Here is a 25373-nt window from a genome sequence, read left to right on the forward strand (position 1 = left end):
AGCGGTCAGCTATTGTACGGTTAAGGCTGGTACTGCAAGAGAGTAAACTGATCCAGAATGTATATGCCTGCGGGCATATACCGACCTCCCAAGCCAGCCACACACATCCACCAACCCACAAGGCTCACCCTTCAAAGTTGCTGTTATTTGATCCATTTTGAATTTCAGTGCATGGGGAACAGAGGATCAGAGCCCCATATTAGGACAGAACATTTCCAATGACGGATATAGAGCACCACAGTGAAGCTGTCACAATACCCGTAAAACCTAGCGGTCAAACAGAGAAATGGTTCCAATCGTTTTTCCACCATTCATTTTTCCCATAGGGGATTTTAGAAACACTTAAAATAAGGGCTGTGTTTCTTGTAGGCTTACCCTGGCGAGATGTTTTGATAACCATGTAATTTTCTCTAGGACAAGGTGACTTTTATCAATATATTCGCCTGTATTTACCCCCCAGAAATGAAATATTAATTAGATGCTAATGTGGCTATCATAAAGAACTGCACATGCCATGATGATCTGAAAGAGACTGCTGAATCGAGGCAAATGTAAGAATCGCTGGATTAACTATCTAATGTTACTCCTATTCAAAAATGCTAATTAGCATCAACGTAGACATCGCAAAACTACAAATCCCTGCAAGCTCCTGCATGTCATCTCTAACTGACACCTTTGCTAACAGATAGTGTCAATTTAAAACTTCCCCATGATAGTTCACAGAATTGTCCATTTAAAGAAATGTAGCCAATTTATTCATTACTACATTTAGCTAACATTAGATAGTTAATCCAGAGATTCTTACCTTTGCTTCGATTCAGCAGTCTCTTCCAGATCATGATCATGGCATGTGCAGTACTTTAATCTAATTAGCATTTAGCATTTCTGGGGGGTAAATACAGGTGAATATATTGATATATTGATAAAAGTCACCTTGTCCAAGAGAGATTTACACAGTTATCAAAACGTCACGCCAGGGTAAGCCTACACGAAACACAGCCCTTATTTTAACTGTTTCTAAAATCCCCTATGGGAAAAATTAATGGTGGCAAAACTATTGGAACCATTTCCCTGTTCGACCGCTAGGTATATGGGTATTATGACTCATACTGTGGTACTCTATTCCTCTTGTTGGATCAGCTAAAAAGGAGGACTAGGAAACAATTGTAAGAAAACATATTTAATATCAGTGTTTTTCCAGACTCCCATCGTGTTTTTTTTCATTAAGCTGTCATGTCAAAGATTGGTAAAATAATCGTATTGAAACTTCATTGGGATTGTGAATGCACCCCAAGCACGACCGAGTCCTCGACACTGACAAACTACAAGACCCGGAATGCATTGCGAGAGGATTGCGACATATGTACAGCTGATATTTATTTACGACTTACCGTATTGTGATTTATTTACATGGCGATACCCCGATACAGAAAATATGTTCAACAAGAAACCACGAAGAAATGTTAGGCAAAGGAAAGGAGAATCGAGCGATGAAAATGAACAGAAATGGAGAGGGTGATGACGTAGGTAAAACACAAGTTACCGCTGATAGCATTAAAGCCCTCCAAGTCGTCGCAGAACAAGTCGGACTCGAGTGGTGATGAAGACGTAGTGGAAGATAGTGGACCGTTCGCGGTTACTAGATCGCCTCACAGCAAAGAGAACAAGGATGGACGAAATATAATAAACGTGCTCAGCTTCTCTGATGATAAAGGTAGGCTTTTACTTCTTATTTTTTTATGTAAGCACCATAGACTGTCACCCAAAGACTAAAAAGGTAAGTACATGCCCAAGACATTTCTAACGTCACTAACTTAACAGTACAGTGGGCTGTGCATCTAAATTCGTATATGGCTTCCCTCCTTGTGCCTTACTTTGTATTTATCTGAAAACACAGGACAGATCGCAGCAATATGTAAAATATCTTCCAGGATTTTGCTTTCACCTGCCCAAGTTCCATAGTGCAGGTAGAAGAAAGGAGATTAACAAGGAGCGGTGAATCAATTGTATTTCCTTGCCTCCTCAAAACACATTGGAAGAGAAGATAAGAGGGACTTCAGAACTAATCCTCCAATTAATTTTGCGAAGGAGACGAGGGAGGATATGAGGAATCAAGAATACATTTGAGATTCACCCCTCTCCTTAGCTATACAGTGCCTCCAGAAAGTATCCAGACCCCTTGACTTTTTCCACGTTTTGTTACGTTAGTCTTATTCTAAAATTGATTAAATTGTCGTCGTCCCCTCTCAATCTACACACAATACCCCATAAAGACAAAGCAAAAAAGGTTTAGACATTTTTGCAAGTGTAATTTTTATGTATTTTTAAATATCACATTTACATAAGTATTCAGACCCTTAGTACTTTGTTGAAGCACCTTTGGCAGCAATTACAGCCTTGAGTCTTCTTGAGTATGATGCTACACGCTCAGTACACCTGTATTTGGGGAGTTTCTCCCATTGTTCTCTGCAGATTTTCTCAAACTTCATCAGGTTGGATGGGGATGCACAGCTTTTTTCAGGTCTCTCCAGAGATGCTGGATCAATCGGGTTCACTCAATGGCCTCTCTGTACTTTGCTCTGTTCATCTTTCCCTTGAACCTGACTAGTCTCCCAGTCCTTGCCGCTGAAAAACAGCCCCACCGCATGAGGCTGCCAACACCATGCTTCACTGTAGGGATGGTGCCACCACCATGCTTCACCGTAGGGATGGTGCCACGTTTCCTCCAGACGTGATGCTTGGCATTCAGGCCAAAGAGTTCAATCTTGGCTTCAAGCGGGCTGTCATGTGCCTTTTACTGAGGAGTGGGGTCCGTCTGGCAATTATACCATAAAGGCCTGATTGGTGGAGTGCTGCAGAGATGGTTGTCCTTCAATCTCCACAGAGGAACTCTGGAGCTCTGTCAGTTACCATCGGGTTCTTGGTCACCTCCCTGACCAAGGCCCTTCTCCCCTGGTTGCTCAGTTTGGCCGGACGGCCAGCTCTATGAAGAGTCTTGATGGGTCCAAACTTCTTCCATTTAAGAATGGCCACTGTGTTCTTGGGGACCTTATATGCTGCAGAAATGTTTTGGTACCATTCCCCAGATCTGTGCCTCAACACAATCCTGTCTTGGAGGTCTACGGACAATTCCTTCAACTTCATGGGTTGGTTTTTGATGTGACACGCATTGTCCACTGTGGGACCTTATATAGACAGGTGTGTGCCTTTTTAAAAATCATGTCCAATCAATTGAATTTATCTCAGGTGGACTCCAATCAAGTTGTAGAAACATCTCAAGGATGATCAATGGAAACAGGATGCACCTGAGCTCAATTTCGAGTCTCATAGCAAAGAGTCTGAATACTTACGTAAATAAGGTTTGTGCAAAAAAAATTAAACCTGTTTAAGTTTTGTCATTATGGGGTGTTGTGTGTAGATTGAGGGGTAAACAATTATTTAATCCATTTTAGAATAAGGCTGTAACGTAACATTTGTGAAAATGTAAGGGGTCTGAATACTTTCCAAATGCACTGTACATAGCCAGGAAGGTCTTACATGTGTCAAGATTGGAAAACAAACCCACATTATATCTCTATGTGCAGATACTATTTTGCTATTGATTTCTAACCCAGAAACCTCTATTCCCATTCTTACTGACTTAATTAAGAGATGTGGCTATTTTCTGGCCACATAATACATTTGAATAAATTAGAAGCTATGCCACCACGGAGCTTGAGTGACAACAACAATTTGAATGACTTCCCGTTCAATTGGACAAAAAATGGTTTTGTTTATCTTGGGTTAAACATTTCGAATAAACTTCACAACCTGTCTAATGGCAACTTTGCACCTGTATTTAGGGCAGTTAAGGAAGACCTAGGTAGGTAGAGGGACATGCCATTATAATGATTGGGTAGAATGAATCAGATTTTAAAATGAATGTTTTCCCCAGACTGTATCCTCCCCAGGCGGTCCCATTATATATAATTTAAAGTATTTTTCGTTAACTCAATAAATACCTTTCAGTCTTTATATGGTACAGAAAAAGACCAAGGTTGACAATTAGTAAACTGCAGCTGCCATATAATTTAGGAGCCCTGGCACTACCTAATTTGCTATTTTATAACTGGGCATGTCATGCTTGCAGAATGGCTCAGAGATTAACATTGCTCTAATTGGGTCAGTAATGACTCCTGCTTCACATCTCCATACTCATTAATCAGTGTTGTAACTGGTAAAGAAAAATGTCGCCGGAGGGGATGGCTGCCATCTTATCGGCTCTTAACCAACCATGCTATTATTTTTTTTTTTTTTTCACGTTGTTCGTTACTTGTTTTGTACATATTGTTGCTGCTACTGTCTCTTCTGACCGAAAATAGCTTGGATATCAAGAACTGGGATTACTCACCTCAAATTGGACGAAGAGTTTTTCTTCAATGTGTCGGACGGGAGGGATATACTACAACAGACACCTGACCCAGATCCCTATGATTTGCTGGAAAAGGAAACAGAAGTTTTGCGGAAAGAGATCAGGGTGCCTTGTGAGGATCAGGCGATGAGTGGCTAATCTGCCCTTGCCTTCCGCCCTGTTAGCTAACGTTCAATCACTGGAAAATAAATGGGACGAACTGAAAGCACGTATATCCTACAAACAGAAGATTAATAACTGTAATACTTATGTTTCACCGAGTCGTGGCTGAATGACGACATTAAGAACATACGACTGGCGGGTTATACACTCTATCGGCAGGACAGAACAGCAGCCTCTGGTAAGACACGGGGCGGGAGCCTACGCATATTTGTAAACAATAGCGGGTGCACGATATCTAAGGAAGTCTCCAGGTTTTGCTCGCCTGAGGTAGAGTATCTCATGATAAGCTGTAGACCACACTATCCACCTACAGTGTTTATCTGTATTTTTCGTAGCTGTCTACATACCACCACAGACCGACGTTGGCACTAAAACCGCACTCAATGAGCTTTATTCCACCATAAGCAAACAGGAAAATGCTCATCCACTCCTAGTGGCCGGGAACTTTAATGCAGGGAAACTTAAATCAGTTTTACCTCATTTCTATCAGCATGTTAAATGTGCTACCAGAGGAAAAAATCATCTAGACCACCTTTACTCCACACACAGAGACACGTACAAAGCTCTCCCTCACCCTCCATTTGGCAAATCTGACCATAACTCTATCCTCCTGATTGATTCCTGCTTACAAGCAAAAATTAAAGCAGGAAGCACCAGTGACTCGGTTTATAAAAAAAGAGGTCAGATGAAGCAGATGCTAAACTACAGGACTGTTTTGCTAGCACAGACTGGAATATGTTCCGGGATTCTTCCGATGCCATTGAGGAGTACACCACATCAGTCACTGGCTTTATCAATAAGTACATTGAGGACGTAGTCCCCACAGTGACTGTGATTACATACCCCAACCAGAAACCATGGATTACAGGCCGCTTTCAAGGAGTGGGACTCTAACCCGGAAGCTTATAAGAAATCCTGCTATGCCCTCCAACGAAACATAAAACAGGCAAAGCGTCAATACAGGACTAAGATTGAATCGTACAACACCGGCTCCGACGCTCGTTGTATGTGGCAGGGCTTGCAAACAATTAGACTACAAAGGGAAGCACAGCCGAGAGCTGCCCAGTGAAACGGGCCTACCAGACGAGCTAAATATGCTCGCTTCGAGGCAAGTAACACACTCTCATGTATGTTTCTATCAGCTGTTCCGGACGACTGTGTGATCACGCTCTCCATAGCCGATGTGGCTAAGACCTTCTAAACAGGTCAACATTCACAAGGCCGCAGGGCCAGACGAATTACCAGGATGTGTACTCAGAGCATGCGCTAACCAACTGGCAAGTGTCTTCACTGACATTTTCAAAAGGTTTTACAGTTGCACCATCGAGAGCATCCTGATCTTGCATCACTGCCTGGTATGGCAACTGCTCGGCCTCTGACAGCAAGGCACTACAGAGGGTAGTGTGTAAGGCCCAGTACATCACTGGGGCCAAGCTTCCTGCCATCCAGGACCTCTATACCAGGTGGTGTCAGAGGAAGGCCCAAAGAATTGCCAAAGACTCCAGCCACCCTAGTCTTAGACTCTCTGCTACCGCACAGCAAGCAGTACCGGAGCACCAAGTCTAGGTCCAAAAGGCTTAACAGCTTCTACCCCCAAGCCATAAAACTCCTGAACAGCTAATCAAATGGCTACCCAGACTATTTGCATTGCCCCCCCCCCCTCTATGCTGCTGCTACTCTCTGTTATTATCTATGCATAGTCACTTTAATAACTGTACCTACATGTACATAAACTCAGCAAAAAAAGAAACAGCCCTTTTTCAGGACCCTGTCTTTCAAAGATAATTGGTAAAAATCCTATTAACTTCACAGATCTTCATTGTAAAGGGTTTAAACACTGTTTCCCATGGTTGTTCAATGAACCATAAACAATTAATGAACATGCACCTGTGGAACGGTCATTAAGACACTAACAGCTTACAGCCGGTAGGCAATTAAGGTCACAGTTATGAAAACTTAGGACACTAAAGAGGCCTTTCTACTGACACTGACAAACACCAAAAGAAAGATGCCCAGGGACCCTGCTCGTCTGCGTGAACGTGCCTTAGGTATGCTGCAAGGAGGCAGGAGGACTACAGATGTGGCCAGGGCAATAAATTGCAATGTCCGTACTGTGAGACGCCTAAGACAGCGCTACAGGGAGACAGGATGGACATCTGATCGTCCTCGCAGTGGCAGACAACGTGTAACAACACCTGCACAGGATTGGTACATCCGTACACACCTGCGGGACAGGTACAGGATGGAAACAACTTCCCGAGTTACACCAGGAACGCACAATCCCTCCATCAGTGCTCAGACTGTCCGCAATATGCTGAGAGAGGCTGGACTGAGGGCTTGTAGGCCTGTAAGGCAGGTCCTCACCAGACATCACCGGCAACAACGTTGCCTATGGGCACAATCCCACCGACGCTGGATCAGACAGGACTGGCAAAAAGTGCTCTTCACTGACGAGTCGCAGTTTTGTCTCACCAGGGGTGATGGTCGGATTTGCGTTTATCGTCGAAGGAATGAGCATTACACCGAGGCCTGTACTCTGGAGAGGGATCGATTTGGAGGTGGAGGGTCCGTCATGGTCTGGGGCGGTGTGTCACAGCATCATCGGACTGAGCTTGTTGTCATTGCAGGCAATCTCAACGCTGTGTGTTACAGGGAAGACATCCTCCTCCCTCATGTGGTACCCTTCCTGCAGGCTCATCCTGACATGACCCTCCAGCATGACAATACTGCTCGTTCTGTGCGTGATTTCCTGCAAGACATGAAAGTCAGTGTTCTGCAATGGCCAGAGAAGAGCCCGGATCTCAATCCCATTGAGCACGTCTGGGACCTGTTGGATTGGGGGCTGAGGGCTAGGGCATTTCCCCCCCCAGAAATGTCTGGGTACTTGCAGGTGGCTTGGTGTAAGAGTGGGGTAACATCTCACAGCAAGAACGGGCAAATCTGGTACAGTCCATGAGGAGGAGATGCACTGCAGTACTTAATGCAGCTGGTGGCCACACCAGATACTGACTGTTACTTTTGATTTTGACCCCCCCCTTTGTTCAGGGACATATTATTCAATTTCTGTTAGTTACATGTCTGTGGAACTTGTTCAGTTTGTCTCAGTTGTTGAATCTTATGTTCATAAAAAATATTTACACATGTTAAGTTTGCTGAAAATAAATGCAGTTGACATTGAGAGGACAATTATTTTTATGCAGATTTTTTTTTATTACCTCAATTACCTCGACACTGGTGCCCCCGCACATTGACTCTGTACTGGTACCCCCTGTATATAGCCCCGCTATTGTTATTTACTGCTGTTATTTGTTATTCTTATCGCTTACTTTTTTTGTTGTATTTTCTTAACTGCATTGTTGGTTAAGGTCTACACCTTTTTGTATTCGGCGCATGTGACAAATAAAATTTGATTTGACAAACTCAGTCGGCACATAACCCGATTCTTAACGTTATCTTAAGATCTGGAGAGAGACTCCCCTTATTAATAAGGTCTTTCCCCCTGGTGTTTCTGATAGCATTTTCCACCTCTGGTACCAGAAACGTATAAGGTCATTATCAGATATGTTTCAAATCTAATTTTATTTGTCACATACATGTGTTTAGCAGATGTTATTGCAGGTGTAGCAAAATGCTTGTGTTTCTAGCTCCAACAGTGCAGTAATATCTAACAACTAATATCTATCAGTTTTTTACAACAATACACACATCTAAAGGAATGGAATTATAAATATTTGAATGAGCAATGTCAGAGCGGCACAGACTAAGATACAGTTGAAGTTTACATACCCGGAACCCAAACCGGCTGCGCGCGCCATCGTGCATACATTTATTTTGTCCCCCCACACCAAACGCGATCACGACACGCAGTTTAAAATATCAAAACAAACTTTGAACCTATTATATTAATTTGGGGACAGGTCGAAAAGCATTCAACATGTATGGCAATTTAGCTAGCTAGCTTGCACTTGCTAGCTAATTTGTCCTATTTAGCTAGCTTGCTGTTGCTAGCTAATTTGTCCTGGGATATAAACATTGAGTTGTTATTTTACCTGATATGCACAAGGTCCTCTACTCCACCAATTAATCCACACATAAAACGATCAACCGAATCGTTTCTAGTCATCTCTCCTCCTTCCAGGCTTTTTCTTCTCTTGACTTTATATTGCGATTGGCAACTTTCATAAATTAGGTGCATTACCGCCACTGGCTTCGTTTGTGTTTGTCACCCACGTGGGTACCTACTTCTATAAACCAATGAGGAGATGGGAGAGGCAGGACTTGCAGCGCGATCTGCGTCACAAATAGAAGTTACTTATTTTTTCGCCCTTGGCAACGCAGACGCTCGTTGGCGCAAGCGAGCAGTGTGGGTGCAATAATTGAATAATATAGATTTCTAAATTTATCTTGCAACGCTCGCACACGTGACGCGAGTGGTGTAGTCAGCCTGTTAGGTTGGAGTCATTAAAACTCATTTTTCAACCACTCCGCAAATTTCTTGTCCTAACCGACTTTTTTTGTGCATGACACAAGTAATTTTTCCAAAAATTGTTTACAGACAGATTATTTCACTTATAATTCACTGTATCACAATTCCAGTGGCTCAGAAGTTTACATACACTAAGTTGACTGTGCCTTTAAACAGCTTGGAAAATTCCTGAAAATTATGTCATGGCTTTAGAAGCTTCTGATAGGCTAATTGACATAATTTGAGTCAATTGGAGGTGTGCCTGTGTATATATTTCAAGGCCTACCTTAAAACTTTGCTTGGCATCCATCATGGGAAAATCAAAAGAAATCAGCCAAGACCTCAAAAACAATTGTAGACCTCCACAAGTCTGGTTCATCCTTGGGAGAGATTTCCAAATGCCCGAAGGTACCACGTTCATCTGTACAGACAATAGTACGCAAGTATAAACACCACACAGCCATCATACCACTCAGGAAGGAGACTCGTTCTGTCTCCTAGAGATTAACATACTTTAGTGCGAAAAGTGCAAATCCATCCCATCCCAAAAAAGTGCATTTTTTGAGAAATGCCTTCTGGTCTGATGAAACGCAAATAGAACGGTTTGGCCGTAATGACCATCGTTATGTTTGGAGGAAAAAGGGGGAGGCTTGCAAGCCAAAGAACACCATCCCAAGCGTGAAGCACGGAGGTGGCAGCATCATGTTGTGGGGGTACTTTGCTGCAGGAGGGACTGGTGCACTTCACAAAATAGATGGCATCATGAGGATGGAAAATTATGTCGATATATTGAAGCAACATCTCAAGACATCAGTCAGGAAGTTAAAGCTTGGTYGCAAATGGGTCTTCCAAATGGACAATGACCCCAAGCATACTTCCAAAGTTGTGGCAAAATGGCTTAAGGACAACAAAGTCATGGTATTGGAGTGGCCATCACAAAGCCCTGACCTCAATCCTATATAAAATGTGTGGGCAGAACTGAAAAAGCTTGTGCGAGCAAGGAGGCCTACAAACCGGACTCAGTTACATCAGCTCTGTCGGGAGAAATGTGCCAAAATTCACCCAACTTATTGTGGCACGCTTGTGGAAGGCTACCCGTTTGTTTGACCCAAGTTAAACAATTTAAAGGCAATGCTACCAAATACTAATTGAGTGTATGTAAACTTCTGACCCACTGGGAATGTGATGAAAGAAATAAAAGCTGAAATAAATCATTCTCTCTACTATTATTCTGACATTTCACATTCTTTAAATAAAGTGGTGATCCTAACTGACCTAAGACAGGGACATTTTTACTAGGATTAAATGTCAGGAATTGTGAAACTGAGTTTAAATGAATTTGGCTAAGGTGTATGTAAACTTCCGACTTCAACTGTGCATATGAGATGAGTAATGCAAAATATGTAAACATTATTTGACTACAATAAATGCGCTCTCAGGATATGTGATTTGCATAAAGTTCAGTGATGTTCTTTGAAGGCCGTCGTGGTATCGGCTTGAGGAATATACACGACTGTGACTAACCAAGAGAATTCTCTTGGGAGGTTATATGGTCGGCATTTGATTGAGGTATTCTAGGTCGGGTGAACAAAAGGACTCGAGGTTCTGTATGTTATAACACCATGAGTCGTTAATCATGAAACCTACAACCCCGCCTTTCTTCCCGGAGAGAGATTTATTCCTGTCTCCGCAATGAACTGAGAACCCAACCGACTGTACGGACTACGACAGTATATCCCAAGAGAGCCATGTTTCCGTGAAACAGAGTATGTATCCCTAATGTCTCTCTGGAAGGAAATCCTCGTCAACTTTATTATCCAGAGACTGAACATTAGCGAGTAATATACTCGGATGTGGTGGGGGGTGTGCGTGCCTCCTGAGTCGGACTAGAATTCCACTCCGAGTACCTCTCCTCCACCGGCGGTGTTTTGGATCAGCCTCTGGAATCAGTTCAATTGCCATGGGGGGTACGGACAAAGGATCCGATTCGGGAAAGTCGTATTCCTGGTCGTAATGCTGGTTACTGCTGCTCTCATATCCAAAAGTTCTTCCCGGCTGTATGTAATAACATGCATACAGCTTCCTATCTGTCGGCTCTGTTTTCCTGGTGACACGTTGCTATGGTTTCGTTATATAAAACAAAATGTGCTGTACCACACCGACAGTTCTTTGGGTATCTGCAAGAAATACATTTTATTGAATCCAAGACTGTGCTCACCCCATAGAACCCAATACGAACCCCAGTGGACAATATCCTGTTGAAAGCTGAAAGACCTAATCACTCTTGTCATTTTATGCTGCTTTACACTCTAATGTTGAAAGTAACTTAAGTGCTCTGATTAGGGTATGGAAAACGGAGCTGGGAAGAGGCTCAGAAATCCAAAATTAGACAAAGGCTATGCTCGAAGCAAGACAGCTTGATTACCTGCAACAAGGTGCAAGAGATGCAATATAAGATTATGCAGAGGGTTCACAGGACTCCCATTTTTATTTATATATATATATATATATATATATATATATATATATATATATATATATATATATATATAAAAAGCAGAATTCTGATACCTGTTGTTAGTGTAAGGAAAAAGGCACTCGTGGCCATCTGTTTTGGACTTTCCCATTTTAATAAAACATTTCTGGAAAATGTCAAAATGGAGCTGGAGGACATATAGTTCATATATCCTATAAGAATGGCTATTTGTACTAGGTGTTGTCGGGAACAAGCCGTCACATACCTTAGCATAGCTCAATCGTCTTTAAAAATGACTCTGTGTCCCACAAATGCATTCTCCTTAACTGGATAAAAGGCCAGCCACCAACAACAAATCAGTGGTATTGTCAGATCTTTAAAGTGTTACCTCTGTAGAAAAGTAGTGCTATATTTAGGAACAAGGTAGGAGATTTCTATACAATATGCGACCCCTCTTTGCTATCTCTTCCCCCTAATCTTGCAGATAAGCAAAGAAGTGTCAATATTATAAAAAAATTCTATGGGTCAACTGGACTGTGGTCGCTTTCTTGTATAAAATCATTATTTAGTTGTATAGCTGTTAGGCCTCTATACTCCGGTAGGGGTATTTTACGTACTACAGCCACACATTTACCACAGTCAAATTTATAAAGGCGTGTAAGGAAAATACAAAAATAATAATGTTAATGAAATTAATGGGGGGGAAATGTTAGTAATGAGAAATTAAGAGCAGAGCTTTAAGGGATTGTATAATTCTTACTGTTTTTTTTGTTTTGGTGTTTGTTGGTTATGTTGCCTTGTTTCATTTTGGAAGTTTGTTGGTTATGTTTTATGTTGCCTTGTTTCATTTTGGAATTCAGATAGATATATATATACAATTTCATTATGATGACCTGAAACAAGGAAAATAATAATATAATAAATAGATAATATTTATATAAAATGGAAAATACAATTTGAGATTCATAAAAAACATGTTTTCCCATCTCAAGAGGTTAAATATAAGTGCCAAATAAAGTAACAGGGTTGACCGTAACAGGGTTAACGATGTATATCTTAAATCAGCCATGAATCCCCTTGTGTCAAGCTTGTTTTGTGCAACAGGTAGGGGAAATTGAATTCAAGCTTTACAACAAAACAGCCTGTCTATGGGTAACTGGGTTGTGTTATGCTCGACCCAGTTTTCTACCACAAAACACCAGGAAATGGCCAAAAAGAGTAGAACCAGTTCACCTGCTTTTACACTGATTTGACCATTACATGGTGAAGATGTTTCTTTGGGGAGAAATATTTTCAAAGGATTAATTTGCCCATATTAAAACGAGAGAAACAGGGTTGACCTTAAAATGAGGGACAGATGTAAATAAATCCCTAATCACATCAAATAAATAATCATCTTCAGGAATGACTTTGTGAAAGAAACTAAATAACTAGGGCTTTACAATGATGGTGAAAACTTGGAGAAATGTTGGGGTTAAATGGGTTCAAATCAAGTCGCAAATCAAGTCCCATCCAACTTCCTAGAAGTTAGAGGGTGCATGGAGGGACATGTAAAAATGCTGAATTTTGTCCCTTTTGCAAGTCTATTTATATAAAGAACCTTTTATTGAATTCTCCATGTGGTCTATGTTAAAGGGCACTTCATTTAATATAACAGGCTTTTAAAAATGCAATCTTGGTGCACAATTTCCACTTAAAATCTCGAAGGGACGCAAAAGGCACTCTTTTCATGGAACGACCCAACTCTTCTTTTCTTCCCATTTTGAAGGATGCGAGTTCAAACTGAAGAAATCGTCAGACAAAGCTGTGGTCTTCCAAGCCAGGAGGAAGGAGGCTTACCCTGCAAAGACTTCCCGTCCTAATGGCAAGCACAACATTGTTATTTATTGTCAAATTGTCTACTACTACAACCACAAAAAATCTAGACAAGAGACACTATAGTCACGGACACAAAAACACAATTTCTTTATGATCGCCTGTCTATATTGTTGTAAAAACACACCCCTGTTTAGGATACATGATTGATCTCTCTAACCGTGTCCCGGTGTTGACCCCAGCCAGGAGAGATGTGACTGTGGTAGCGTCCCCGAAAGAGCAGTCCGGTAGTGATGTGTCCGGAGAAGAGCTGTCCCCAGAGAGCGACGGAGATGCCAAGTCAACCACATTCACTTCTGCCTCCTCCAGATCCTCCACTCAGAAACATAATCCAGGTCAGTCATGCAGATAGCTAGGCTCGCTCTCCAAAGGAAAGGCTGCAATTAATTAAGTCAACAAAATCAAAGAGTAAGAATAATTCCATGCACAGTATTATCAAGAGTGAGTTTGTCTTTACTAGTTTTTTTGCCTCCACACTTGTCTTTGCAAGATAGGATGGACAAATCAAAGTTTATTTGTCACGTGCACCGAATACAACAGGGGTAGACCTTACAGTGAAATGCTTACTTAGAGGCTCTAACCAATAGTGCAAAAAAGGTATTAGGTGAACAAATGGGTAGGTAAAGAAGTAAAAAGACAGGCTATATACAGTAGCGAGGTTATAAAAGTGGCGAGGCTACATACAGACACGTTAGTCAGGCTGATTGAGGTAGTATGTACATCTAGATATGGTTAAAGTGACAATGCATATTTGATGAGCAGACAGTAGCAGTAGCGTAAAAGAGGGGGTGGTGGGTGGGACACAATGCAGATAGCCCGGTTAGTCAATGTGCAGGAGCACTGGTTGGTTGGCCTAATTTGAGGTAGTATGTACATGAATGTATAGTTATTAAAGTGACTATGCATATATGATAAACAGAGAGTAGCAGCAGCGTAAAAAGAGGGGTTGGGGGGGGGGGCACACAATGCAATTAGTCTGGGTAGCCATTTGATTACCTGTTCAAGAGTCTTATGGCTTGGGGGTAAAAACTGTTGAGAAGCCTTTTTGTCCCAGACTTGGCACTCCGGTACCGCTTGCCATGCGGTAGTAGAGAGAACAGTCTATGACTGGGGTGGCTGGGGTCTTTGACCATTTTTAGGGCCTTCCTCTGACACTGCCTGGTGTAGAGGTCCTGGATGRCAAGCAGCTTTGCCGCAGTGATGTACTGGGACGTACGCACTACCCTCTGAAGTGCCTTGCGGTCGGAGGCCGAGCAATTGCCGTACCAGGCAGTGATGCAACCGGTCAGGATGCTCTCGATGTTGCAGCTGTAGAACCGTTTGAGGATCTCAGGACCCATGCCAAATCTTTTTTGTTTCCTGAGGGGGAATAGGCTTTRTCGTGCCCTCTTCACGACTGTCTTGGTGTGTTTGGACCATTCTAGTTTGTTGTTGATGTGGACACCAAGGAACTTGAAGCTCTCAACTTGCTCCACTACAGCCCTGTCAATGAGAATGGGGGCGTGCTCGGTCCTCCTTTTCCTGTAGTCCACAATCATCTCCTTAGTCTTGGTTACGTTGATGGATAAGTTGTTATTCTGGCACCACCCGGCCAGGTCTCTGACCTCCTCCCTATAGGCTGTCTCGTTGTTGTCGGTGATCAGGCCTACGCACTGTTGTGTCGTCTGCAAACTTAATGATGATGTTGGAGTCGTGCCTGGCCATACAGTCATGGGTGAACAGGGAGTACAGGAGGGGACTGAGCACACCCCCCTGGGGAGCTCGTGTTGAGGATCAGCGTGGCAGCTGTGTTGCTACCTACCCACACCCCGTGGGGGTGGCCCGTCAGGAAGTGCAGGATCCAGTTGCAGAGGGAGGTGTTTAGTCCCAGGATCCTTAGCTTAGTGATGAGCTTTGTGGGTACTATGGTGTTGAACGCTGAGCTGTAGTCAATGAATAGCTTTCTCACGTAGGTGTTCCTTTTGTCCAGGTGGGAAAGGGCAGTGTGGAGTGCAATAGAGATTGCATCATCTGTGGATCTGTTTGGGCGGCATGCAAATTGGAGTGGGTCCAGGGTGTCTGGGATAATGGTGTTGATGTGAACCATTACCAATCTTTCAAAGCTCTTCATGGCTACGGACGTGAGTGCTACGGGTCTGTATTCATTTAGGCAGGTTTCCTTAGTGTTCTTTGGCACAGGGACTATGGTGGTCTAGTTGAAACATGTTGTTATTACAGACTCAATCAGGGACATGTTGAAAATGTCAGTGAAGACACCTGCCAGTTGGTCAGCACATGCCCGGAGCACACGTCCTGGTAATCTGTCTGGCCCCGCAGCCTTGTGTATGTTGACCTGTTTAACGGTCTTACTCACGTCGGCAACGGAGAGCGTGATCACACAGTCGTCCAGAACAGCTGATGCTCTCATGCATGCCTCAGTGTTGCTTGCCTCGACGTGAGCATAGAAGTGATTTAGCTCGTCCGGTAGGTTCATGTCACTGGGCAGCTCGCTGCTGTGCTTCCCTTTGTAGTCTGTAAATGTTTGCAAGCCCTGCCACATAAGACGAGCGTCGGAGCCGGTGTAGTATGATTCAATCTTAGCCCTGTATTGACGCTTTGCCTGTTTGATGGTTCGTCGGAGGGCATAGCAGGATTTCTTGTAAACTCAGGTCCAGGTCCACCCCTGGTCTACAGAGATAGGCAGTGTTCTGAATGATATCCCTTGTGTTGTTGTGTGTAGTGGTGATCTCGGACGCGAGGAGGATCCAGGCAGCCAGGAGGCAGCGTCAGAAGGCCAGAGCCCAGAAGGACTACATCTCCCTGGGCAGAGACTGGGAGAGCTCCCCCCGGACCCCAGACCACGAGGACCTGGAGGAACGCAGTGATGATGAAGATGATGATAAGCCAGATGACCATGAGCGAAGGATCAAGTTTGCCCCACGGTCCAAAACCATCATGGAGAGGATAGCAGAGACGATGGGTAACAGAGGAGGGGAACAGGAGAGAATGGTCTATTGATATTTTCTCTCGGATGACCGTTTAAGCTTTTTTTTTTTTTTTTTTTTTTGCGCTAAACATTAGGCTAATGCATGGATAATAAACAGACAATCTATAATCAAACCCCAGAATGTTATATGCGTTGGTTATAGAAAGTGGCGTGAGAGTTGTAGCTGAACTAATACTGAGAATATCAAACATTAGGAACACCTTCCTAATATTCATCAGGGCATGGACTTGACAATATGTCAAGCATTCCACTGGGATGCTGGCCCATGTTGACTCCAATGCTTCCCACAGTTGTGTCAATTTGGGTGGTGGACCATTCTTGATACACACGGGAAACTGTTGAGTGTGAAAAGACCCAGCAGCATTGCAGTTCTTGACGCAAACCCGTGTGCCTGGCACCTACTACCATACACTGCCCTACCCTGTGCTTTGACCTCTTTCTCCCCTCTCTCTCCAGATGAAATCTCGCATCTTGTGACGGCCGGCCGCCCAACAACCTGCCCGCTTGACCCTATCCCCTCCTCTCTTCTCCAGACCATTTCCGGAGACCTTCTCCCTTACCTCACCTCGCTCATCAACTCATCCTTGACCGCTGGCTACGTCCCTTCCGTCTTCAAGAGAGCGAGAGTTCACCCCTTCTGAAAAAACCTACACTCGATCCCTCCGATGTCAACAACTACAGACAGTATCCCTTCTTTCTTTTCTCTCCAAAACTCTTGAACGTGCCGTCCTTGGCCAGCTCTCCTGCTATCTCTCTCAGAATGACCTTCTTGATCCAAATCAGTCAGGTTTCAAGACTAGTCATTCAACTGAGACTGCTCTTCTCTGTGTCACGGAGGCGCTCCGCACTGCTAAAGCTAACTCTCTCTCCTCTGCTCTCATCCTTCTAGCCCTATCGGCTCCTTTGATACTGTGAACCATCAGATCCTCCTCTCCACCCTCTCCGAGCTGGGCATCTCCGGCGCGGCCCCACGCCTTGGATTGCGTCCTACCTGACAGGTCGCTCCTACCAGGTGGCGTGGCGAGAATCTGTCTCCGCACCACGTGCTCTCACCACTGGTGTCCCCCAGGGCTCTGTTCTAGGCCCTCTCCTATTCTCGCTAATACACCCAAGTCACTTGGCTCTGTCATTCCTCACATGGTCTCTCCTATCATTGCTATGCAGACGACACACAATTAATCTTCTCCTTTCCCCCCTCTCGATAACGCCGGTGGTGAATCGCATCTCTGGCATGTCTGGCAGACATATCAGTGTGGATGACGGATCACCCCCTCAAGCTGAACCTCGCAAGACGGAGCTGCTCTTCCTCCCGGGGAAGGACTGCCCGTTCCATGATCTCGCCATCACGGTTGACAACTCCATTGTGTCCTCCTCCCAGAGTGCTAAGAACCTGGCGTGAATCCTGGACAACACCCTGTCGTTCTCAACTAAATCAAAAAGGCGGTGACCCGTTCCTGTAGGTTCATGCTCTACAACATTCGGCAGAGTAACGACCCTGCCTCACGCAGGAAGCGGCGCAGGTCCTAATCCAGGCACTTGTCATCTCCCCGTCTGGATTATTGCAACTCGCTGTTGGCTGGGCTCCCTGCCTGTGCCATTAAACCCTACAAACTCATCCAGAACGCCGCAGCCCGTCTGGTTTCAACTTTCCCAAGTCTCTCACGTCACCCCGCTCCTCCGCTCTCTCCACTGCTTCCTGTTGAAGCTCGCATCGCTACAAGACCATGGTGCTTGCCTACGGAGCTGTGAGGGGGAACGGCACCTCCGTACCTTCAGGCTCTGATCAGGCCCTACACCCAAACAAGGGCACTGCGTTCATCCACTCTGGCCTGCTCGCTCCCTACCTCTGAGGAAGTACAGTTCCCGCTCAGCGCAGTCAAAACTGTTCGCTGCTCTGGCACCCCAATGGTGGACAAACTCCCCTCACGGACGCCAGGTCAGCGGAGTCAATCACCACCTTCCGGAGACACCTGAAACCCCACCCTTCTTTAAGGAATACCTAGGATAGGTAAAGTAATCCTTCTAAACCCCCCCTTAAAAGAGTTAGATGCACTTATGTAAAGTGGTTGTTCCACTGGATATCATAAGGTGAATGCACCAATTTGTAAGTCGCTCTGGATAAGAGCGTCTGCTAAATGACTTAAATGTAATGTAAATGTAAATACCCCGTTCAAAGGCAGTTAAATATTCTTTCTTGCCCATTCACCATCTGAATGGCACACATACACAATCCGTCTCAATTGTGTCGAAGCTTAAAATCCTTCTTTTAACCTGTCTCCTCCCCTTCGTCTACACTGACTTGAAGTGGATTTAACAAGTGGAATCAATAAGGGATCCTAGCTTTCACCTGGTCAATCTATGTCATGGAAAGAGCAGGTGTTCCTAATGTTTTGTATACTCAGTGTATATCACACCTCCTTTGACTGGGTGCTGAAATCAGTTGTCGTTATGCACTTTGTTTTTAGTCCTTGTTATGTTGGTACAGGAGGAAGTGAACGTCTTTCTCTCTGTATTTCTGTATATGGCTCTGTCGCTCACTCCGTGCTTGTTAATACTGGAGGGAGTGATGGTGATGACAGTGGCTCTGATGACCAGGAGAGCGAGGATAATAACCTGTGGGAGGGGCAACAGATTGGGAAGCGAGTGAAGCGACACCCTGGGGAACAGGTAAGATATTCACCCCTCTACTTTCTAAGTCACACACACACACTTACTTTCTCTCTCTCACTCATGGTTGACAGCTCTACAATGTCCCCCTCCCAGAGTGCAAATAACATTGGTGTGATCTTGGACGACACCCTGACGTTCTCTGCAAACATCAAAGCAGTGAATCGCTCCTGCAGGTTCATGCTCTACAACAATTGCGTCGAGTACAACCCTACCTCGCACAGGAAGCGGCGCAAGTCCTAGTCTAAGCACTTATCTCCCATCTGGACTACTGCAATTCGCTGTTGGCTGGGCTCCCTGCTTGTGCGTCAAACCCCTGCAACTTATCCAGAACGCTGCAGCCCGCCTGGTGTGCAACCTTCCCAGGTTCTCCCGTGTCACCCCACTCTTCCGCACACTTCACTGGCTTCCAGTCGAAGCTCGCATCCACTACAAGACCATGGTACTTGCCTACGTAGCAGCAACAGGAACTGCCCCTCCCTACCTTCAGGCTATGCTCAAACCCAACAGCCCAACCCGAGTCCTCCGTTCTGCCACCTCTGGTCTCTCTACCCTTCCACCCCTACAGGAGGGCAGCTCCCACTCAGCCCAGTCAAAAAGTGTCTTAAATAATCCCCCAGCACCCCTCTTTTGTGAACTAACACTCACACGTGACTTTCTTCCCCCCCCCCATACTAGCATTGGCTTTGCTGATGGCTACTTTGAGGGAAAATGTACTTAGTCTGAATGTGATATGTGGTTGCCCCACCTTGCTATCTTAAGATGAATGCACATAACTATAAGTTGCTCTGGATAAGAGCATCTGCTAAATGACTAAAATGTGATGATCAGACAGTGTTATTGAGGTTTTGGTGGGGGTCACATTTTACATGTAATGAAACATATGACTGGATCATCCCTAGGTGGTGGAGATCAACAGTGTGGAGGTGGACATGCACACTCTGCTGTCTGAACAGGCAGAGGATCTGTTGTCAAGGAGACGAGAGTCCTCTCGCTTACAGCAGCTCAGCTGTGAGTTGTTCTTTGTGTGTCTGCGTGCGTTTGTTTGCATCTGTGTGCGCGTGCGTACGTGTGTGTGTGTACCCTGTGTGGTCCCAGTCAGTGAAATGGCGGAATGTGAACTTTCTACCGTAGTTCACCTCCTCACACCGTTGATCTGTTTTATTTTTGATTAGCTGTAGCTGGGTGCATTTCTAGACTAATTCTCGCTCTCTCTCCAGATGCCACTGATCCACACCGTGAAGGAGATTCAGGGGAAAGCGTGAATGAAAAAGAAAATAAATAGTGAGTGGGAATATTCCCTTTAGTACTGTCACATCGCTTTAGCTTTTAGATGAATCCCTTCATTCTTCACTGCATCCTGATGTACTCTATGATGTGATTATCTCTCCATCCGGTGAGCCAGGTGAGAAAGACTGTGGTAGCCTGCCGGCCGGCCGACAGCGAGCTATCACCTGAGGAAGAGGCAGAACTGCAGAAGGGGAGAGGTGAGGATTGTAGCTGTACTGGGCGAGGACAACTGTCCTCCACTTACAAAATGTGTTGGTGACACCTTGATTTCAGCCCAGTATTTAATTTCCAAATTGGTTTCTGTAAAGAAAAATTCCGAACTTTTTTTTCTTTTATTTTTTATCAAACAATTTGCCATTCTGTTCCTTACAGAATTAGTTAGTGCTAGCTTTCGAAACCATAGAATAACAGGCATCTTTTTCTCTCCTGTCAAATCCAGCAGAGATCCTGAGCAGGTCGCAGGGTGTGTTCTGTGACGTGCAGGAGGACTTCTGGGTGGTGAAGAAGGTTCTGTCTCGCTTCGACGAGTGGAGAGTAGCCTTCTCCGAGTCCTACCACTCAGCCTACATCAGCCTCTGTCTGACCAAACTACTCAACCCACTCATCAGACTCCAGCTCTTAGGCTAGAACCCCCTACAGGTACGGTATATACACACAAACCTAGCGCAATGCTAAATCTTAGCACTGGCGGTAACGCTAATTGTATTAACCAAAATCAGCAATGAAAATTAGTACTGGAAGTCTGTGTTTCAGATTTATGTCTGTTGACAGAGCTCATTTTCATTTCAAATGTGTGTAATTTGAGCGACAGTGCCTCTGTCATTTTCTCTGTGTGTATCAGGCTGCAGGGGAGGACTTTGAGGCTCTGCCGTGGTACTCTGCTGTGGAGACCTTCTGTCACGGACTGGGTTACCAGGAGGCGGAGCACACAGACCGAAAAACACTGCCTGCTATCTTAGAGAAGACCCTGTTACCCAAGATGCAAGGTCAACAGAAACACACACCCTATGGATGTGTCTAGCACTCTCCTTTCAATGTTGCCATGAGTGTCCCTGTGATTTCACTGAGGTGTGTCTCACTTTAATGTGTCCTCCTCACAGGTAGTGTGGAGTTAGTGTGGGACCCTCTGTCCAGCCGTCAGTCAGTGTGTCTGGCTGAGCTGTGTCGCAGGCTGCAGGACGACTACTCTCTGTTTGAGGGAGAGCAGAGCAAACCAGTCAAGGTAAGAGTTAAAACTGCTTCCACGGTGCAGAGCCCGCACTCTAGCAGTAATTCTCCCAGCCAGTTATATTTACTACTCCCCACCGGAGACCTTGGTTCAATCCCTGTGTCTTGCCTGTATCCCAACTTTTTTTAAACTAATAATTAAAAATGGCTTCCACAGACAATCCAGCATTCGGACCGTACTCTATTCATGGTTCCAGTCACAAAGAATGCCAGACGGTAGTCACAAAATGGGAGAGCACCTTTTGAAACCTAACTACTACCCGTGAGTGTCAGAATTGAAATACGTTCTGTTCCCTTCTGTCTGTCCCTGTCCTGTCCCCTGCCAGGTGTTTTTTAGAAGCAGTGAGTGGCAGATTGGGGAGTTCAGTGGAAGATGACATCGTCATTCCTCACTACCCTAAGAAGTGAGTGACTCCACCAGATATCTCAACACTTAGAGGATATGTGATGTATTTAAGTAGTTACTGGAATTCGTGTGTCATACCGTAGCTTACAGTACTTTACCATAACGGCCTGGTGTTTTGGCAGGTTTTTAGAGGACAAGTCTTCTCCACAGAGGCGGTTCAGAGACCAGCAGTTCTGACCAGCTGTGAAGGTACGTAACAACACTCAGTTTAAAGATTATTTTTTCCCACGATGCGTTTTCTAAGAGAGGGTGTACAGTGCACTGTGGTGAGTGACCATGTGGCTAGTTAGCCAATTACAACATCTACCAATGAAGTCCAGTCAAGAGATGGAGGGCTTTTGTCACAGCTTCTTGTATGCTGCCATGTGCAGCTATTCCCCTGCCTTTACTGCGTGGTCTCTCTTGCCATTTCTGTAACATGCATTGCTTTAGTGGGTGTTTCTATCCTGCGTGTCAGCTCTTAGGTAACGTGGGCCGGTGGGATGGTTTGATACCTGAACACGCTCTAAAGGAGCGGATGTTGGACAAACCTCTGAACTGATACCTGATGATGACGCTACTCAACGAGACCCGATCTCAGGACTCTGTCCATAAATGCCAAAAAGGTGTGTAGGTGAATTGTGTTGTCTACGGGGGTTTCAAGGTGTTTCCTAGGGGAGTAATTGCTCTGGCCTCTTGAAGATGGCTCAGTTTCGTGGTCTCATTTTCAGGTTTTTCTCTAATTGAACTGAGATTTATTGCCCTCTCTCTCGTCTCTCTCCATCTCTTTCGCTGAGCAGGTCGCGGCGTGTTTTCCTCAGTCCTGGTTTAAAGACGTGAGCTCCTGTCCCTCTCAGCTGAAGTCCTTCAGTGACCATCTCCTCCAGACTGCCCATTCAATCTGCAAACAGCAGCCTGACCACCCCAACACATGGTAACACTGCCTACCTACCTCAATATATACTTTTACGATATAGGCAGAATCATGTGACATGGTTAGGGTAGTGTTTTTGATAATGTATGTAATGGGGTTTCTGTTTCCTGAAGGGCTGTGGTGAGCGATGTGCAGACTGTTCTGGGAAGCATCGGGGCCTGGACTATGTCAGACAAATACCATTACAAAGATCTGGTGTCCTACTGTGTCAACCATACATCATGTAAATTTGTACATTACTCAACTGTATTTGTACTTATTTTTTAAATAAATATATATATAAAAATAATATACATATATATATATATATATTTTTTTTAAATATATACAAAAATAAAAAGTCTTACCTCTTTCAGGAAAAAGTCTGTGCTTGTAACATCATCCTCAGGGCTCAGTATGCATCCATCCTTCAAAAATGTTGTTGAAAAAGTCTTAGTGTGTGTATGAGGAGAAAACAACTTATTTTACAGTATGTAATGGTAGTGGAGTTTTTTATTGACGTGTGCACAATGTATCGCGGGTGGCCGGCAGATGGCGCTATTTTTCCTTTTAGGTCATTTGTCTGCGTCCAACTGGAATCTATGCAGCCGGCTATACACTCGTATCCCCCCAGCGCCCGGCTCGTACATAAAACATCCTACATTCAGGGTGCAAGGGCATCCATTTCCTCCATTTCAATCAAATTTCAATTAAATGTATTTCTAAAGCCCTTCTTACATTAGCTGATGTCACAAAGTGCTGTACAGAAACCCAGCCTCAAACCCCCAAACAGCAAGCAATGTAGGTGTAGAAGCACGGTGGCTAGGAAAAACTCCTTAGAGAGGAAGGAAGAAACCTAGTGAGGAACCAGGCTATGAGGGGTGGAGATTATAACAGAACATGGCCAAGATGTTCAAAGATGACAAGCAGGGTCAAATAATAATAATCACAGTGGTTGTAGAGGGTGCAACAGGTCAACACCTCAGGAGTAAATGTAAAATGTAAATCATTCAGAGTATCTCTACCGCTCCTGCTGTCTCTAGAGAGTTGAAAACAGCAGGTCTGGGACAAGTTGGCACGTCCGGTGAACAGGTCAGGGCTCCATAGCCGCAGGCAGAACAGTTGAAACTGGAGCAGCAGCACGACAAGGAGTCATCATGCCAGGTAGTCATGAGGCATGGTCCTAGGGCTCAGGTCCTCCGAGAGAGGAAAAAAAGAGAATTAGAGAGAGCGTACTTAAATTCACACAGGACACCAGATAAGACAGGAGAAATACTCCAGATATAACAGACTGACCCTAGCCCCCCGACACAAACTATTGCAACATAAAAACTGGAGGCTGAGACAGGAGGGGTCGGGAGACACTGTGGCCCCGTCCGACGATACAGGCAGGCTATAACCCCACCCATTACCTCTTAATAAAACAGAATTTTCCACCGCCATGCTAGAGTGGCTAATGCTACTCCTTGATGTTCCATACTGCTTTCAGACAGGGGTAAACAACAGACTGCTGCAACCTGATTGGCTGAACATCGGGAAGTAGCATTAGCCATACATTTTTCTAAACTAATCCAATATTTTAGATGGACTTGCACCCGTTACTGAGATGGCTGTTCCAGTTTATATTATTTAGGTAGTCTCAATAATCAATTCTTACCTGGGCAGTCATTCTGAAAGCAGGTTGCAGGTGATTTAAAAGTTCCAAAATTGTTAGGCATCCTCACTCTGGCTGGATTCCAATAGGAATTACACATCACTTTGCAAGCCAGCATAATGTGGCTTGCCGGCTTGATGTTCAGTAGTTTCAGACCAATGTGTTAGGGTATAACTCTCAAAGGCCTTATGATATACAGGAAACTACCAAAATAAAGGCAACACCAACATAAAGTGTCTTAATAATAGGGCCGGGACAATACCAGTATCGCAATATTAATTCGTTTCGTGGCAAAGAAACAAAACATGAGAAGTGAACTTCTTTACGAAAACAGCCCGTATGTTGGAAACAAACATGTCTTCCAGTCATGTTTATTTTCCAAGCTACATCACACAATATTTTACATAGAGCAGGTTTGTAAAAGGACAAGAATCTCCCATACGTGTCCAATTGGGTTGAGATCTGGTGACTGAGACACAAACACGTAACCTTTAAACTCCATAAGTTCCTTTTGAGATGCCTCTTTCAAAGTCCCAGATATCTTCTAGCCATGGTAGCCAAAATAATGGGCAACTGGGCATTTATGTTAAATTCAAGAACCACACCTGTGTGGAAGCACCTGCTTTCAATATACTTTGTATTCCTCATTTACTCAAGTGTTTCTTTTATTTTGGCTGTTATCTGTATGTAGTACTGTCATAAAGAGTACATTTTTTAAAACAACATTCACTTAGACCAGTGTTTTCCACAAGTACATAGAGCAGCCAGCCAAATAATACAAGTTACCAGCCAGGCGTCCCCCAGGGTTCTCTTTTGGTGGTACATTCTAATGCCTAAATTCCATCTGAAATACACAGTGAAA

The 25373-nt window shown here is 44.3% G+C and overlaps 1 pseudogene; it reads left to right on the forward strand.

Annotated features, from left to right (window-relative positions):
- Nucleotides 1-1336: 1336 nt before the first annotated feature.
- LOC111968971 (intron Large complex component GCFC2-like) lies at nt 1337-23350 on the forward strand (annotated as a pseudogene).
- Nucleotides 23351-25373: the final 2023 nt, after the last annotated feature.

This window comes from Salvelinus sp. IW2-2015, linkage group LG9 (genome assembly GCF_002910315.2).
Source record: "Salvelinus sp. IW2-2015 linkage group LG9, ASM291031v2, whole genome shotgun sequence".
Taxonomy (NCBI): domain Eukaryota; kingdom Metazoa; phylum Chordata; class Actinopteri; order Salmoniformes; family Salmonidae; genus Salvelinus; species Salvelinus sp. IW2-2015.